Source organism: Aythya marila (genome assembly GCF_965140915.1).
Source record: "Aythya marila genome assembly, chromosome: 1".
Classification (NCBI taxonomy): domain Eukaryota; kingdom Metazoa; phylum Chordata; class Aves; order Anseriformes; family Anatidae; genus Aythya; species Aythya marila.
Window position 1 is genome coordinate 120943830 of NC_139042.1, and position 19840 is coordinate 120963669.

The following is a 19840-nucleotide window of genomic DNA, read 5'->3' on the forward strand; positions in this document are numbered from 1 at the left end:
CGCATCTGCTGCAGGAGAGCTCCTTTGCGCTCCGAGCCCGAGCAAAAATGCAACGAGCGCAGTGCTCAGCTGGGTTTGCTCCACATATACTCATCCCCCGATACGCAGTGGAGATGAGTTCAGGAAGAATTATTATCAGCATGTTCTGGCAATTGGAGAGCAAGGCAGGAGCCGCTCATTTCTCATTTTTGCCTCCCAGTGCCGCTCCCCAGACCTTGCCACTGCTCGCAGTCGCTCCATGACTCAGTTTCCCATGAGTGCAATGAGGATAATGATGCTCCCTGCCTCAGCTGGGGGCTGCGGGGCTCTTTCACTTGTTATACACAAGACTGACACGGTAAACACTGATCACTGAGCCTCCAGAAGACAGCAATGAATCTTTCCCATGGCGGTTTCTCAAAGACTCAGCCTAACCCTGCTTCCAGCCCCCGTGACCATTTCCCTGGAACATTTTACAGATTTGGCTGCATTTATCCTCACAGCATCACTACTGTAACAGTTGTGCCTTCTCCAGCTCCCCAAATGGGAAATCCAGCCACAGAAATGCCGTGTACCTCTCCCAAGGTCACTCAAAAGCAGTGTGAGGCACTGCAAGGAGCAGAATCCGGGCCTCCTGCATCTTAGATGCGTGGCTGCCTCTCCTCTTTGCATCTGAAGTCTTGGATCAGTCCCTGGAGTCACCCAGTGCTTTGAGAAAATATGACGTGCTCCAAAGCTATCACAAAGCAAGAAGGCACTAGTAAAGCAATTCACAATAAAAAAAGAAAGAAAGTCAGGATTTCTTTATCTTTGACTTGAGCAAAAAAGGATAAATACTTAATTTTTGCCCCCAAAATACTCTCCTCACAGACGTGATTTTTTTTTTTTCAGACAAAAACCAGGTTGCTTAGCATACAAGAGTCGCATTCCTGCCCCTGCATTTTACTGCAAACTTTTGTGTTTGATGCCAAAACACCTAGTTTGCTAAAGGTCACAAAAAAGTGACAAGAAAAACAACAACATAAATCCTCAAAGCAAGGGGACGAACACGTGGATGCACATTCATTCTGAATGTACCTCTCATCAGCTGGACATGATTTTACACCCGAGTCCTCACAGACCTTTCAAAGATAAAGACAGGAAAGGGAGAAGGAAAATAAGCAAAAAGAGGGACTTTTTTTTTTTCTTGTTATCATTTTGCACCACAGCATTCAAGAACTTGAGAACACTCCTGGCCCAAGGTATCCGATCCCCTGAGGCCCTTTAAAAGCTCCTTGTCATCTCAGGGGACACATTTCCAGGGGCACAATGGTCATTCACAGGAGATCGACAGGAGATAATGGGACTTTGATTTCTCCTATGTTTCCATCCTCCAGTTTTCCAACTCCTTCCTTCCCATTCCCGACTTCCCAGGGAGATGTAGGGAAGCCGAAGGACCTGCACTTCCCTCTAGAGCTGTGTCCCAGATTTCCCCCTCCTTGGCACAGGGAAATGAATGAGATCTGAGGATTATCTTATGATTCAGAGAATCATATGAACTTTTGGTTGCTTTTCTGAACTCAGAAATCTTTTGAGGTTTCTCTCAGACTGGCAATAACAGGCCTACCCAACTGCACTGACAAATACCAACGGGTTCCTCAGCCCTTCCATTTTTGCAATAAAAGAGATTTCTTTCTGTTCTTTCTTCGTTCTTTTTAATTAAAATTGTCTCCTCTTATTACCCTGGGCTACCGCTTTGTGTCTAGAGCACTTCTGTTCCAGACCACCGACACAATAAATAATAGGTTCTCTGTGCCCATGCAAGGACTCTGAACTATCCGATCTGTGCTAAAAAAGGGTTAAAGAAAAAACAAAAACAGGTGAAATCAGCCTGCTCCTACCTCAGGATTCAAGTGACAGTCCAGATCATGGCAAATGGGGAGGAAAAAAACAACTCAAAGGATTGCAGTGACACAGCTGTCCTCAAAATATTTGTTAATACTAATAAATTAGCTTTCCTAGCTCCTTCTGAGGCATGGAGAGGGGACGTGGTTCGTGCACAGGTGCAGAACTTCAGGCTGGGCTTAGCCACGGGCCATCCTCTCCCCTAAAATGAGACTTGTGAAACCATAAAAAGTTGCTGCCAACTAGAACAGGCCAGCACAACACACAGCCTGTGAAGCCATACATCCAGCCAATTAACCAGCAAGTGTGATTGGAGCCTCCAGGAAACAGGTATATGGGGTAGAGGGCTGAAGGGAAGACTAGTGCAAGCCAGTAGAGAAGCCTTTAGAGGCCCATCTCATCTGTGGGTGCATCAAGAGGTCTTTGTCACCTGAAATAAATTAGTGTGTTAGGTCTCTGACCACCTCTCATTGCATAGGAACAACACAAGTCTTCCCACTCCACCACTGGAACCAGTGAAAGCCCCAGACTGCTTCCACAGGAACACCACGGGCTGTTTTGGGCCAAGGGAAAGCGACAGATCTTCCCAGGACAAATGTTCATGAGAAGGTGGCAAAGTTTGTTTTACAGCTCTTGGAGCACACTCTGCTCTAAAAATAAAAAAATCACCCTTTCAAATCATTGATTTGACCCTTTTCAGTGGCATGATTGCAAGAAAAAGAAAAAAAAAAAAGAAAAAAAAAGAGACAAAATATATGCATCAAATGCTCTAGAGCAGTGGTCATGGCTCCAGCACATAAAACATTCGCTCTGGCACTGGCCAAAGTGTAAATCCTATTTTTCTTTCCTAAAAAAAAAAAAAAAAAAAAAAGGAAAGAAACGATGAAAAGCTCCTAAATGATTCAATATTTTATACACACTCCGTATACTGCAGCCTTGAAAAAGATGCTGCAGCATGACGGGCTTTGGAGACTTTATCTTGCTGCAGGAACCGAAGAAGAGCAGTTTTAACACTGACATAATAGTCAGGCGTGTGTTTGTTCTGTGCTTACCCACGGCTAGTACCAGGGTGCTGGCGAATATGCTCTTGGCAGTTCTGCATGCGGACAGGTTTTGCTTTTAACGGGCTGTACCCCATGAATGTGTATGCTTCAGCCTGTGTCTGTGTAAAATTTGTTTATTCTGCACAACCAGAGGTGCCGGAGCTGCACCGATGCATGTGGCACATGCTCTGCATGCATATATGTTAGGCATGCAGTTAGGCACATGCTGTGAGTGTGCATGGTTTTGCAGAGCTTGCTAAGGCACGTTTTTTCTCTCCAGCTCACCTTGGTGGCAACCACCAAAGCATACCACCCACTTCTGCTTCACCCTGTAGGGTTCCTCCCTTTCTCCTGCTACAAATTCTGGCTTCTCCTCCTGCTTTTTGTGGCAGAGCGCCCTTTCACCACAGGAAGCCTGCTCCTAGCCCATGCAGAGCAAGCCCAACTGCCCCCAAACAGCACCGACGAAGAGCTCACCTCTGGCACTTGCCCATCCCAAGGACACAGGTGCCCCTCAGAGAAGCGAGCCCTGCTCCTGGCATCACCTCCACGGGCTGTGGCCTCCATCCTGAGGTTGAGCAGGGGCCGTGCCACTGCATTTTGTGCCATCAGGTACAGACTTGCAGTGCTGTCCAGCGGAGACAGCATTAACCAAGGCAGCACAACGCAGATGATCAACAGAGGAATCTGCCCTGGGCCACGCTGAACAAGGATGGATGCTAGATAGAAACTGCCATAAGATGTTCACGAACTAAGCTGCCTCATGTAGGACCTGTACCTTGACATCTCCCACATACTGCTCCCTACTAAACCTCAAGGCAAGCCATGGACCTTCCCCTGTAGTTACGATGAGCAAGATGAAGCTCTGGCAAAAGGAAACAGCTAGGAGACCCCCCTCTGATTATCAGCTCTGGTAAATCAGCGGTACAAGCAACCTGTGCTTTGATATGCTGATACAAGGTCTAGCCCTGGGCAGGCAAAACATTCAAACCATAACATAAAACTCCACCGGAGTAATTTCTGATGCACAACTCTGCTTTTTGTATTATATTTTTTCCCCTTTTGTACTCCCTCCACTATTCCAAATCAGGTTATGACTCTTATGTATCGCAGTAGTTGTTAAATTGAACTGGGAGCAGGGGAAATACCTCCCTCTCCCAGTCACTCAGTCAATCCTATCAAGCCCATCATCTGTATCACAACTCCGAGCCAAAGGTCGGCATCTGGTGTGGAAAAAAAAAGCGAAGGGGTGCTCTCCTACAGAGATGAGCAAAGTCTTCTGGAGCACACACAGATAACTAATGCCACCACAGGAAATGTTAGAGAGGAGCATCCCTAAGCAACCGGGGATGTTGGTGCAGGTAAGGCAGATCGTGGTGCTACCCTCCAGAAAATGGATGCGTGCAGGATGCCTCCTGCACGTGCTTTGCCTACGTGAAGACTTAAAATATGTTATATGGCAGCTCGTGCTCCGAAGCCTGGGACCTGAGAAGCCTCCTCCTCTTGCCAGGGGCGCAGACCGAAGGCTGGGAGTCTCTCTCCAGAAGAATTCCCAGCCCTAAAATGTCACGGGCGAAAAGAGAGATCCGATTTCTTGGCAGCACAAACCGCCACGGGCTCGCAAGACGCTTCCTTCCCTAGGACGTGATGCCCTGAATGGCTCTGCTCTCGCTGCCTGCCAGCCTCTGATGCTTTCCCCTCTCCTTCGCGAGCCCCCCTCCTCCCTCCGCTACTCATTCCTTTGCGCAACGAGGCTGGCATTTAAGAAACACTTATTCCAATCCATTTCTACCCTTGTACAGCAATTGGGTGTCATTTAGTTTGATTTAACCAATTTAGTCCTATGAATTAATTGGTTAATAAGCCATCTGTATGCATCAGGTGACGGAGTCGCGCTCTCGCGCACAGACACAGACAAGCTACCCACTTGTCCTTGTTTAATAACAGGCTGCAGGGAGTAGGAGCGGGAGAGGCGTGCAGGTTAATAGCACCCTCCACGGAGAGCTGTCAGCAACGGGACTTGGGGATCATTGCACTCACCTTGACCCCCAAGCGGGGGATCTGTCTGCTTAGGGTAATTCAGAAATAACCCACATCGTACGAGGAGAGGAGGGCCAGACACACACCTGACAGAAGACCCACCAAGATGCTGTAGGTTATTGGGCTTGCTTTTTTTTGTTTTGTTTTGTTTTTTTGAAAGAGGAAGGAAAAGAGGTTTAGTTCATGCTTGCTAGACAATAGGAAATTCTCAGCTGCACTCCCAAACAGCTGAACTTTGTATGTGTGTAGGAGGGGAAGATGGGTGGGAAGTCGGGGAATAGGAGGAGACTGAGGTCTAAAGCATTTGGTTCAGGTGTGATCTTTAATTATGCGAAAAACATCTCATCAATTTTGATTTCTTCTGAAATGCCACGAAAAAACAACACCCCCCACAGGCCCTAGCCATTTCAATGTTATATACAAAGCCCCGAGCCATTCTGCAAACAACAATACATCAAACCAAAAGCAAATCCAGCAACACATCCCAACCCACACAACGGGAAAACATCAAACTGGTGCAGACAGAAAAACAACAACTCTCTCCTCCCCTGGCCACCCGTATGTCTCAGCCAGCCCGGGGTGCCCCAGCACACAGACAAGTTTCTCTGCATACCCCACAGGGGACCATCAGACTAGGGGAAAAATAAATTTAAGCACAGTGATGCCCTTGGGAAAATCCTTGCTGATAGCTCCTCTCTTCTCTTTTCTGCCTGGAGCTGAAGGGTATCTCAGGCACTCCAACTCCAACATTATGTGGGGAAGGGGACATCCACCAGTGTGACATTAAAAGCCAGTGGTGGCACCAGAAACTCCAGAACCCAATGCAGAAAGCAGCATTTAGGTGTCACGCAGGGGGCAACGTGCTCATTAAAGAACATGGATCAGCAGCTCCTGCACCAGGTGCTTTCCAGACCAACGCAAGAGGTGCAGCCCGCCGCAGACGGCATGGTCTGACTGTCACAGACCAAACAACAGGAGCCAGAGCCGTGGCTGAAGCCACTCCGGGGAGAGGAGATGGGGCTTAGGCTGTGCTAAGTGGTGCAGAGCAGCAGCGCATCCGCACGCGCTCCTCCGGGATCCCTCAGCTCCCGGGGTTTTCCTGGGATCTGGGAGAAAAACTAGCGCGCTGCTTATGCTGCAACAGAGCTGCAAAGCGAGTAGCAGGGATGTTGCTCCAAGGAGAAAGTACTTTCCCCCCTGTCCCTGAGGAAAATGAAATTACGGTAGAGTTGGCTTTAAATGGAGCCCATTAGAACAACAGGCAGTGCTCGAAAAATAACTTCCTCTGTGCACCGGAGTGAAACCCTGACAGGCAGAGCGGAGCGGTCTGAAATAGTCTCTTCCAGGAAGGAAAGAGAGAGACCTGTTTACCCAGTACGCTCGGTAGGGAACTGCGTCAAGGGGAAGAAAAATGACAGAGGAAAGCTGCCAGAGCTCCTGGTGTGAGCGTGCCCTGGCAGCCTGCACGGAGCGAGGAGGAGAGCACCTCTTCCCAGCAGGCGGGGAGTCCCCGCGTACCTCGCGGGGTGTTAATCCCTGCAAAACACTCTGTTGCTCTCATTAGCACGTACCAGTGATGTGAGTGCCTGTTCCAGGATGCTGTATAACTATCGAAACGCAGGTTTAAACTGCCCTGCTTGAGTGACTGGAAGCCCTATCTACGCTGCCTCTGCTCGGTGCACAGCAGCCTCCAGCCTGGGGAATAAATGAATGAATGAATGAATGAAATCAGGACCACGCACCACACCACCCGCCCAGAACCAACCATTTCGTTTGACCAATGACCACAAAAACTAGGACGTCCTGGGCTGAGTTGAGCAAGTGGGGACGCTGCTTTCCAGCTTGGTTAATGGCCACGCAGAGCATACATATCAGCCTGCTACACTTTCCTGGTTAGGCAGCTCACGTGTAGAAGGCGGTCACATCGCGCTTCACAAGAAGTCTTATCTGTACCCACTGCTACCGGCTCCCGGCCCCAAAGGCGGAAAAAATATTTAGCAGATCAAAGGGGCAGAAAGATCTGTGGTTGTTTGTTTGGTTGGTTTTTGTTTTCTTCCAGAAATGCCTTGCTAGGCTCGGTTCCTTCCCATCCCTTCATTTCAAAGAGATGCCTGCACTGCTAGGAGTACTTGGAAAGCTCACCAGTTGCCTTACAGACCAAAGGAGTATTGCTTAGGGAGCACGGGACATGCCATGGGATGCAGGGGATTGTACACAGCTTAAGGGATATTTAGGGAAAAGACCAAAGGCAGAGAAACGGAGGGACCAAGGTGGTCCCTCCAATACCAGCCCAACTGAGCCTCTTGTCTTCATCCTCGCCAGCCTGGGAAATGTCACCCTTAGTTTTTTCCTTCTCTCTCTCTCTCTTTTTTTAATCCTCCTGACAAAACCTTAAATGGCCTAAAAGCATCCCCAACAAGGATGAGGGAAGGCAAATGTTTTAGCAAATGTGCAGAGGAGCTCCACATGCTCCCAGAGATGGCGTAATAATAAAAACCAATTAGATAATGCTCAGCAGCTACAGTGAGAGGGAGTGGTACAATCTTAGCACGACTAATAGGGCTTTTAATAATAGATGGGCCTCTCTGCACAGTGCTGGTAAGGGGAAGCCAAAGAGGTTTCAGTTACAGTGCATCTTTTTGCCCAGCGAATCCCTGTGACTGGAGGATTAATATTCTATGAAAGTGGGGATTCACTTGCTATCCGCACTCATTACTTCTAACAGGGAGATCCCTGCAGGGTCAGGAGCGGGCTCCAGAATGGGGGAATCCTATGGAAAAACAAGCTGAGCTCAGGCCCTCGTGAAAAGACACGCCACCCTGGCCTCTGGCCTGCACCGCTGCTGAGCAGCTCAGTAATGAACAACCTGCAAAAACTGCTGCCCTCTCGCCCTCTCTCCCGTTCCTAAAAGAAGTCCAAAATGAGAGTTGCAACTGACCGAAAGCAGGCTGAAGAAATCCCAGCCCAGCACCCCAGAAGAAGCAGCCCCGGGTGGGCCAGCGCCGTGGGCAGGGCGCCGTGAAGCCACGAAGCCCCCTGCTCGCATCTCGTCCCGCTGCCTCCTGTTTACAAACCTTCACTTCACGCCTCCTTGCTCAAAACACAAATAAAAGCCGTGGAGGGCATTTTCTGGTTGCCATAGAAACAGTTATTATAATCTCAAACTGTACTTAATACATCACTCTTCCCCTCCAGCACCGTGCAACAGCTTGCTGCTCGATGGGAAGGTTACGCCACGAGAGGGGGAGGAGGAGGAAGGCAGGTGAAAGAGCTCTGACAGCTCGCGTCCTGCACTTGGGACCCAGCCTCTCTGCCAATGCCCACAATCTCCTTTCCATCAGTGCACGGGCTTTCTTTCTTTCTTTTCTTCTTCTCTTTTTTTTTTTTTTTTTTCTTTTCTTTTTTTTCTGTTCTTTGGAGTGTCACATCATTTACATTTATGAAAGGAATTTTCCTGGGGGTGCAAAGATAGTTCAAATTGTCTGTGATCAGATCAACTTTGTGCATAATGCATTTGTATGAAAATAAACTCCCTAGGGCCCACACTCCTGGCTGAAAGTCTCTGTAATGAAGTATTTTACTCTAATTTATTTAAAGATGATGGAGATAGGAATGAGTATGTGCCTGCATGCATGTATGCATGTAGAGGAGGGGAAGAAACACGCACAAAAGCCAATAATTATAAGATTAAATGCTAGTTGGGAACACTACTTCAGTACCTGATTATTACAAGTACTTCTCGGCTGCTCCATCTAAAAATCAGCCTGCACAACGTGGCTTTCTGCAGGCTTGATTTGGAAAACTCAAATGCCTGTCCTCAGAAGGGGGAGTCAGAAAACTTCCTCCATCCTTCATTGCTTGTTAAGAAATCATTCCCATTCCACAGCCAGCCTCAACCCAGAGCACATCGAGATAAAGGCCTTCCCCCATCCCCATTTTTCTCCAAAAACAAAAGCAAGACATCACCCTCAATTAGAGTCACTGCTCAGGAACATCAGCCTTTCGTTTTCCAGCCTCTGCTCCATGTGATTCAGGACAACAGTGTCCACCCACGTCTCCTTCCCCATGCCCGCAGTCCCAGCTGAGTAACCTGGCTCCCAGGTTCCCATCTCCTCCTCTGGCTCAGCCAGACATTTAAACCTGCAGACGTGAAACTCTTCCAGGCAATATCTTGTTGAAATGAGGCCAATTCCACTCAAGGTTTGTGTTTCAATTAGCTAATATTTTCAGAGGATAACTTTCTTTTTTCCCACATACAAAATAAAAACAAAACAAAACAGGTCTGGCTCTTAGCAAAGATTAAATGATTTCAGTGAACCTTGAGTCAAGTCTGAAGCACAACTGTGGATAGTCAAGCTCTAGTACGTTCTGCCACTGACTTGCTATGATTGCACAAACTCTGTTTTATTTCTCCACCTTTTCCATGGAGAGCAAACCTACCTGTCCCTATTCAACTAAAAAAACACAAGATTTTAGACATTGGTTTTCCAGGGTCCCAGCCACAGGCCTAGTACATGAGGGGGCATCTTCAGATGTGCCAGGTATGGTCAGAGGAGGAAAGGGATGCTATTTGATTGCCACTGCTTTTCAACTCAAGTAGAGCACGTCCTGCAGGCTCCTTTAGAGTCAATATTAAAATACCGTGATTTTTTTGCATTGCATTAATGCAGACCCCATCCTAGCCTTATCCTCCCACACTGGCTTGCCTACCTGATACCTTTGGGCTCCCAGCCCTTGTCTTCTGCTAGCATACAGCCCGCACAGTAATTGAGTGAGATACAGGAAGGAAAATCCTCACTGCAAAAGAAAATACTGTTCACCAAGTGTGCTAAAAGCACCAGTGGCTGGCTTATTAAATGGAGCAACTGAGGCATGGCAAGCTACCAAGATCTAGCCTGATCCAGCAGCACCTGCAAAGTTTCCATTTCTCAGTCATTTTTCTTCGCCTTTTCCTCTTCTCCACTATAAGGTAAGAAAGCTGGAGCCAAAGTTACACAAAAAAGAGATGCTACCCCCTGTAAGCTTTGGGGACGGGCACTGAAGTGGGAGAGGCTAAAAGGTATTAAAGGACAGGAGAGGGAAGAGAGTGAAGGACTTGAGGAACTAGAGAGCTAGAAGTCCCTCATGAGGTTTGAAGGGAATGGCAGGATTCAAGGTGCATGAGGAGGATGAGCAAAATTAATCTGGCAGAGCGTGCTCCTAGCTAGGATTTGTTGAGTTTGTGTCTTTTTCTAATAGCTTTGCTGAAAGGATCTGCTTTGGTGCTCCTACTTGGGCAGGAGACTTACTCAGGGTGGTGGCCCCACTTTTTTTCAAATATTGTCTTACATGGAAAAAAAATATATATATTTTTTTTTCTAGGATATGGATGCACACATGTACTCCAAAACCCTTATTTTACCTGAGTACCACCCCACTCCTTAAGAAAAGAAAAAGAATCAGCTCCTGTGCCTGCACAGGCCTTGAAGAATTCCTGCATCCCAGTAAAGATTTGATCTTCCACATAGTAGGGGAATTGATCAGCTCTCCTAGAAACGAGACTATGCAAAATACACCTTGAAAATGAAAGCAGAGGGCTAAATCTATTCCCGGCAAGAAGGTACAACTCCCTTTGAAGCCACAGAAAGCGGTGCTGCTGAATTTGTCTCAGGGAGATAAATACTAATAACCAGTCCTTCCCAGAGGACAATCTGATAACACTGACACCCACAAACGTCAGGCAGGATATATTTCCTCCCATGTGCCAGTATTGAAGCTTATCACCCTATTTGCTTCTTCTCTCCCAAGTCATTTTGCGGGGTCAAAGGCTATCGTGGGGCTTTAATTAGAATGCCATCGTAATGAGCTGACACTTAAATCAGCCTGCCAATGGCTGAAGAAAATTAACCTTCGTGTCAAATGAGCTCCAGTCTGGGAGTTCATGTCATGAGGGGGCAACAGATGCTTGCAGAGCTGACGTGCATGGTGGAGCGAGAGAGAGCTACGCCAAGCGTTCCTTGAACCAGGAGATCTGCAATGGGAATCTCACCTATCTTGGACATCCCCGATGCACAGCTGAAAGCCAGCAGTCCCTGCCAAGCTTTGCACCACGTGTCTGCTGCACCGAGCCAAGGAGAAATCAACAGGGAGAAGCTACCTGGGAAAGAAACTTCTTTCGGCTCCTTGAGAAAGGATGTTACTTGTGCTCAGATACTCCTACAGACATAGCACGCGTGATAAGCCACATCAGTTGCTCGGAATGACTTTGTCATTATGACTTAGTTAATTATTTCATCGCTATGCAAGAGCCTAGGCTGCAATGAGGGGCAGGTGCTTCACCCAGCTCAGAGCCTGCAAAGCTTAGGGACCAAACGACCAGGAGGAGGAGAACCCCTGCTCACCAACAAATAGGAGGGGCATTCACAAGGACAAATAGATACAAGGAACCAACCTACCCCATAACCTTCCCCGTTCTTTTTGCCACTGGTGCAAACAACTACAACTGCACTGCCCCTTCCCACAAGGACAATCTTTTGGGACAAGTCACAGCACTGCTTTATTACCAGAGCACTGTAAGTTTTGCACAGCAGCCCTGTTTCCCTGTGAGCCCAGCTATTCCCTTCAGTACCATCTGTCCTTGCATTCTAAAAGCACCCAGCAGCCTAGAGAGGAAATCCAATGCATGTTACTCACAGGTACCATACAACCCATAAAGGTTTACCGCCTTCCTCAGTGCTGAACAGAGAGAGCTATCATTTTCCATGACATCTCTTTTATGCCACTGCACTTGACAAATTCCTTGTGCCTCTCCACAGGTATTTAGGAAATCCTGCCAACGCAGGCACAGGGAACATACAAAGGGACCTAACATCTCCACCTATCCATGACAGGGCTGGGCAGCAAAACCAAGTGATTCTGCTGACCAAATCCGACCACGGAGCTGTCTTCCTATAGCACAACTTGCTATGAGAGGCCACGTTTTCCTTTCGTTAAGATCAGTACACCTCAGAGGCCATTTAAAACAACTCTAGGATCATTCTCAGTGCGTTTCTACCATAACCATGATTGACCTTTATCTACAGGGGAACTACCAGATTGAGATCCCTGGGAGGGGACTCTTCTCATTACATCACGTAGTTCAAAAACAGAGTCTTAGCATTATTTGCTCTGGAGTACTTAAAAAGGGTGTCATTTTCATTTTATTTTAAGCATTCTGCCTAATTTTGTGGCTTTTAAAGTATTCCTGAATCTGATGATTTTGACACAAGTCATTCAATTAGCGGTACTTGCTTAAAGGTTCATCTTTCATGAAGCTTCAAGAAAATTGCAGCTTTATTTTAAAAAAAGAATCTTATTAACCCCTGAGGATATACTGAGAAGCACGAAACTGCAACCTACAGACATCTTGAACCTCGAAGCAAATAATAATAAATGCAGGTATTTGGGACCTGATTGTTTTGAACATACATCAGGGAGGACAATGTCGGTCATTTCTGAGGCACGTGGTGATTTGGATGTCAGTCCCATATTTTGGGGTAGCCACACAGCTGATACTGAGCAGGGACATCTCTGAACACCAGCTCTGGAAGGGAAGCAATCTTAGGGCCTTTCTTTTCTTGTGCTTTTCTTCCCCTCTCACCAAATCTTGAAGTGTGGATTCAATAGACGATGCGATCTTTTCCTCCCTCCTTTCCCTCAACTCAAAAAATAAAACATTAAATACCACTGTAAGTACTCAATGCGAGAAGAGGTACTTCAGACAGCTCAGAACACAAGAGATGTAAGAAAAAACAGGTCTTCATCCAAGATACACAGTTTCGCCCAGAAAAAGGGCATCTTTTTGTCTTTCTTCTCACAACAAGAAACACAGTGTCCTCCTTACTCCCAGAGAAACCTCACGCTACTGGAACATCACTGACATTTTCTTTAAAGAGCTGTTAATTAAAATAAAATTAAGTATGCCATGTTCACTATTTGTCAGGCATCAGGAAAGGCTACTAAAATTATCACTGAGGGGCCTATTAAATATCATCATATGCTCCCAGAGTAGCTAATTACAGACATTTTTAAAGGTTCTGACTCCACCATCCTGCAAAAATCATTTACTTTTTTTTTCTTTATTTATTTGCTAACACAAAATAAGCAAACACTAACAATTCAGCACCTGTCCTGCAGAGCAGGAAGGCACTGCCCTGCTGCCTCTGATGCCACAGGACAGACCAGTGGCTTCAGAGTCGGGGAGCAAACCTGCTGATGTTTTAGCTCCTTTTTGTTTTCCCTCTGCCTTCTGCACATCATTTAATGATGCTGTTGCTTGCTTTGTGCAGGAGGTAGACCAGTTTCCCCGCTGACCTTCACACTGCTTTTGGGGAGGGCGAGCATTTCAGCACCTATGCCATCTGCAAACTTGGCCTCCCCCTCAAGGATGCAAAAATTAGGTCAGAGGCTTTTCTCTTCCCCTTCCACTCCCGCAAAGCACATTAGAGCTCAAATCCTCAAGACAAAGCATTATTATTATTGTTGTTATTTTTTTTATGGTGGAAGAAAATATTAATGTTACAAATAGCTGCCATTAGCATAAGCAAAGCTGCATATTAATATGCACATGGGTGTCTCCACTGTCAGGAAGCAGAGCAGCCCCAGAGGCCCTGCTTTCACTGGGGAAAATGATGATGGCATTAGCTCTAATGATAATGATAAGGAGGCTGCCATAAATGATACGACAATTTCTTTTGTAATCCTGTTCGGGCAAAGACTTCTTCCTTACTCCTCAGTGTCCATAAAAGGATGCCGTTTGAACAAATGGCAGTTTGACTGATTTATTCAATTTCACCACAGCTTTATGGTTTTCTTAAAAGCACCAGCTCGTTGCGACATGTGACTAAGAAAGAAACTCAATTAAGCCTTTCAGATAAAATCCAAGCCATCAAGATTTTGGAGAACAGGATACCAAAGAAAAGGAATCCCTTATCTATTTATGTTTGTGAAACCCCGTGATGTTTGAGTCATTTTGGACTAATGATACTATTATAACCAAGGACAGCAGGAGCTATGAAGGAAAAAAAAAAAAAAAAAGGAGGTATGAAAAAAGCAACAAGTAATTAAAGTCACCTTTGACATACAATGTTCCCAACCCTATCACAGCCTCTCTCTTACCATTACCCCTATGTGTATTACATCTAGGATGAAACGGCAGATCTATGGAAGATTATGCTACGAATCAGATGGGAGAACTGATCTGGCTACGGTAACAGAGCAAAAGAAAGAGAGGAGGATGATTTCCTGAAGTTTTTGGATGTGCTCAGCAGTGCAGACCTGCAGACAGGGAGGCCAGTACAGCTGAGAGAGCAGGAAGAGTGTGGTTTGAGCTTCTTCTGATACTGAGAAAATGCATGCTAACCTGCAGAAAGAGATGCTGATGGAAGATCTGGATTCCAAGGACCTGTGTGTCCTGAGTATGCCAAATCCTTTTTTTTCACTTTTCCAGCTGTTGAACAAGAATGAAATCCTATTTTTTTTTTTTTTTTTTTTTTTTTTTAGGCCAAGGGGAAGCAGAAATCATTATCCCCAAGGCCTGTTATGCAATAGGACTCGGCGGTAAGCAATGCAAAAGAATTTTATCCCTGCACTGTGCATCTGGACACAGATAGAAGATGATTCTCTCTGGCTCTGTAGCTGCTGAACTAATTACACAGCTTTTCTGCCTGATGTCTCTGCACAGGGTGTCTCTGGCCTGGAATCATCTGTCATGGCTACAATGTGCAACGGGGATCTAAATACATTAAAGTGTCAGAGAGGTAGTGATGCCAGGTTTTGGTCTGTCAGCTTCTGTACTGAAAACCTTATTGAACTCAGCTAAAACGCTATACCATCCACTTCTCATTTTTCACATTTGTTCTTGTGATGTGCATCCTGAAGCTCATCAGAGGGAAATGCAAGCTTTACGCTAGCAATAAAGTTCTTTACGGTAAGCCAAATCCAAAGGGAGTAGCCTAGACCACAAAGAGCCCCACACTGCTTCAGATAAGGTGGCCAGGTGAAAATTCCTGATACAAAGACATGCCCAAAAACTTGGTTTGCACAGGTCAGTGACTCAAGTCACTGTAATACAGAAAGATGGCTTCTGCCACCCACGTAACCTGCAGGACACAGGGAACAGCCACAACCCTCACAGTTTATCTCCCAGGTAATATCTGTCCCAGATAACACAAGAGCAAAAGAACCATCTTTGCATTACACAACGGCCATATTAAAGCTCTACAACTGGTGGAATTAAGATGAAAAACATCAGTATAGTCCAAAATATGAATCTTATTTGTTCTCCTGTTACGTGCCATTTTTTCCCCCTTTTTTAAGAAAAAGGTCGAATGGTTCACCTCTGTATCTCAATGTCATCCAGTCCTCACATAGTTTCTCAAACCCTTATTATTCCAGATGGATGTACAGAGATTTGTTGTAGGGGTTTTTTGGTGTTGTTTTGTCGTGTTTTATTCTTATTTTTTGAATTAATTTTCTCTTTTTAAAACAGAAACTTATTTAATCAACATAGCTTCTCTGCACAGTCAGCAGGAAAAGAATATTCCAACAGCAATGCTAAGCAATGATAACCATGCTTGGGAAATGCTATATTAACACAAACCTCCTGTTTAGGACATATCCAGAACCAACAGCAGATCATCTTTCCTCAGCTAAATTCACTAAGATACCGCAGGTAATCTGGACAACGTCTCTAAATAACCAGGACCACAATACTGCAATTGTGAGCAGAAACACACACATATGCCCCACAAGTTAGGTATGTAAATACCAGTTGCTCAATACTGTTTCCTACAGAGGCTGAAGAAAAAGAACGAGACTAATATAAGATAATTTGAGATCATGGATTCATGGCAAATTCATGGCAAATTCGTGGCAAAACTCCCGTTTCCTTTGCTTGTGCAGCTACCTATTTGTTGTTTCCATATAACCAGAAATTGTGTCCATACACAAAAATCTCTTGTTCCTTACACCTGCATTTCTAAGTTTGTTCTTTGCTGGTCTTCCAGACCAGAGTCTGGCATACCTCCTTAATGTCTATGGATGCAAAAAATAAGAGGAGAAGCAACTCTAAATTGTACACAAATTGATGCTGGAAGCCAAATGCACAAAACAATGCTGTTCCCTGGCCAGCTGTGTGCTCACTACGTGACAAGCTACATCGTGCAGATGCAACTGGAAGGTGCTTGAAAAGTGGAAAGATGAACTACAGCCTTCTTGTATGCTAAGTCCATACAGACATAAATCTTGATTTCAAATGTCGCCATCAAAACTTCAGCACCAAATGGGAACAAGAGTAATAAAAAATACTTTCAAAACCACTTTGTCAGACTCAGGTCACGCACCTCAGGAACGTGGTGTCTGAAAAGGGAATCAGCTTGGCAGATATGAGCTCACTTGCTTGAGTCAGCTGTCCCCACGTAACTTTGCCCTGTGGCACTACAGTTACCTTCACACAGTCACTTCAAAACAGAAATTGCACAAGTGCCTTTTCCAAGATGGAAAATTCTTTTCCCTTTTAACACCCAAGCTAAAGACAGGCTGCAGGGTTAGTACTCAATGATCTCTTTATAAACCAGCTTGGGCAAAGGGACAGGCAACAAAGGAAAATTACACCTGTTTTTGATTACAGATGACATTCCATTAGCCCAGAACAACGGTATGCATATGTCTGCCATTAGCACCCCAGCACAGGTAACGATTTACTGACAGGGTGCAAAGCAATGCCTGTTAGCCATCCCAATCAAACTGTTGCAAGAAATCTGTTTTTCCAATAGGCTTTTCTGGCAAAGACTCACGAACAGACCGGATAGCCATGAACATCTGAGACTGGACACCCCTCGCTGTTGCCTTTGGGCCAAAGAACATCACCTTCACAGTTCATCAAGGTCCAGCCAACTAGCACTTAGTGCACAGGAAAACCAAAGCTTCACTTACCTAGAAAGGAAGACAAAAAGAGAGAGAGGGAGAAAGAAAATACGGTTAGTGGCTTTCCCTGAAACATACAGATGCTACTTATCTTTATTTCCCAGGTGATTCCCCCATCCCTGCACCTTGTTAGGAGATTCCTGACATGACTGATCTATGATAGCTCTCTTAGCACATGGCCACTATCTCCCCTGCTGTAATAGGTCTGTGGTGCCATTTAATGTTAGACAGATTATTCATTAAGAAAAGCAAAACTGAGCAGGTGTTTTCATCAACATCTTGTTCCATTAAAAAAAAAAAAAAAAAGGAAAAAAAAAAAGAGTGAGAGAGGCTCTATGACAACATTAGCCACTGGAAGGGCACAAATTATTCTGACTGTGAACAGCAGGACACAGAGATCTCAAAGCCAAGCCAAAGGAAGTGCAGCAGGAAGGGGAAGGATCTCCTTGCTAATGAAGGGATGGATTGGGTCATGGGCCGTTCTGCCTCATGGTTTTGGAGGGAACAAATCACCTCTTGAGGTCCCTACCACCCCTGTATTTCCCTATATTTCAAGATTTTCATGAAGATAGGGCACCTTTGTCTGTAATACGACATAGACATAGCAAAATAGTGACACAAAAACACACCTCAATGACATAGCTCTTTGCTACCAGCTAAACAAGCCAGAGGGAAGACATAAGGGGAGCGTTAAATTAGATGACAGGAAGCTAAGCAGGTCTAAAGCAGTACTAGATCTTTCTTTTCGACCAGTTTCATGCTCAGTCAGACTGTGGCTAGCATGTGCTACTTTCTCAAGTGCTGATTTACGGGCCTGGAGCCAGGCCCACCAATCAATCAACCAGGACTCAATCTTTGCAAGCAATAAATAACTAAATAAAGATTGCTTATTTATTCCCAACGGCTAACATGCCTTCAGGAGGTAAATCAAACTTCCCAAGACAGGGGAAAGCGAATATACACCGAGGGTCAGGTCCTGAGAAAGGAAAAGCTTCCCTCCAGCTCGGCTCTGAACGAAGTCTAATCAACATTTTCATGGGCAGGCATCGCACGTCCCATTTACCGTGGCTCTGTTCTACCAGTCCTGGATAGCACAGAGCAGGACTTAAATGCCCCACACGAGCTTTGGCTACTGCCACACGTGGTCCTGTTTGAACTCTAATGGAATATAGATGCTATCACAGAATACCCCAGAGGAGGTGCAGCCAGGCTCACGTGGCACGGGGAGTGGGAGACACAGATGATATACATTCACGGCACATTTGCAAAAAGATTGCTTTGCTCATACCAAGACTTGCACCCGTGTAATTGCATCAGTTTCAAATTAGTAATAATCATCTTCTTAGCCCATATGTGAGCTAGAGAATAGGCCTCACCCTCGGACTCTCATAATCGGGATAAAAATAGCAGGCTCTGAACGTACCGAGACTTCTGCTGGTACACGGGAGGCAATAAATCCCAGATGACCCACTAAGCCCTGGCATTTTGTTTCTGCAAAGCCCTAACACGGCATATATCTTCTTCTAAAGCAAGACCCAGCCTGTGCGACAGCAGCACCAGAACATTGAGCGGCGCCTTCCCTTTGCTTTTGCCGTTGCTTTTCAGAGGCAAAGCGAAGCTCACAGAGAAGTTCGGCGATTTGCACAGTGTGTTTGTCATGTGGAGACGCAGGACCTGTAACTCTCGGCTTCCCCGACGTGCACGTTTAATTATCGGGTGACTCCACGCAGGAACGGCTCCCCACGAGTGCAGCGTGGCAGCAGCCCGAAGCCTCCCGAGCGCCGTGCCTGCCCCTCCTCTGCCGTCTCCTTGAAACGGCTCCCAGCGAAAGGCGGATTCCTTAATTGTGTTATTAGCTGAATTATTAATTGATATGAAAACAGCATTTTACCGGGCATAAAAAGTCATTTGGAAATGAGATAAAATGTTCTCGGCGCTGCCTGCCTCCGAGCAGAGCTGGAGCGAAGGCTCTGACAGCTTGATTATTATGCACATTAGTGCAATCTGGTGAGCTCCCAACACAGAGCACGCGGAGTCCCCAAGTACCATATCCATCAGGCAGCATCCTTCTCCTTTTCTCTTTCTTCCCCCACGACTGCCTGCTTTGCATTGATGTGGGAGACCTTGAGGGTAATTTGTTTCTTTCTGATCAATCCCGGCTGTCATCGCTATGGAGCTGCTAATGATGGTGGGGAAGAAAAAAACAAAAAGTATTTTCTCTTTAGCCCCACACCAGGAAAGACTTTGTCCATCCTCTCCAAGCTCTCCTATATCCCAGAAGGGAAGGATGCCTTGATGCCCTTTCAGTCTACGTCTAAAAGCCTGCCTTTGGGATGACAGACTTCCACTCCTGATGGACCCTACTCCCCTCACATTGAGAGGAGACACCTCTATGGGTGCCCACCACATCCTTCATACCCTCCTCTGTCCCGCTCCCTGGACCTGGCCCTGGCCCATTATCAGTCCACCCCAGAGCTGTGGCAGGAGCAGAGCTGCCGGGCAGATGGCATCAATTGATCTCGAAGCTCCTCTGAACAGGCAAAATCCACGTGCTTGCACAACAGAGGTGCTAAACCCTAGGCAAACCCCATCCCTACCTCCCTTGACCCCTTTTCCAGTCCCCACACTTATGGGACCCCCTTCACCGACCCCCATCTCCCCCACGCAGCCAGGGGAAAGTGTCAGAATGCAGCGATCAATCCCCCTCTCGCACACGCAACCCTTGTAATTTAGCAATAACCACTCGCCCACCATTGACCCGCTAATTAATCCATGGATTTTTTGTTGTGCCTTTAATCGTTGGCCCCGATATGGGAGTCGCTTTCGACTGCTCACTCCGCGCGGAGCCTAACCAACTAAATGCTCCTCCGGCTCCGTAGTAATAAAACACTGAAATATATTGACTCCCTGCCAGCTCGCTGCCTCGCCGCTTGCCGGCTGAGTGCTGGCGT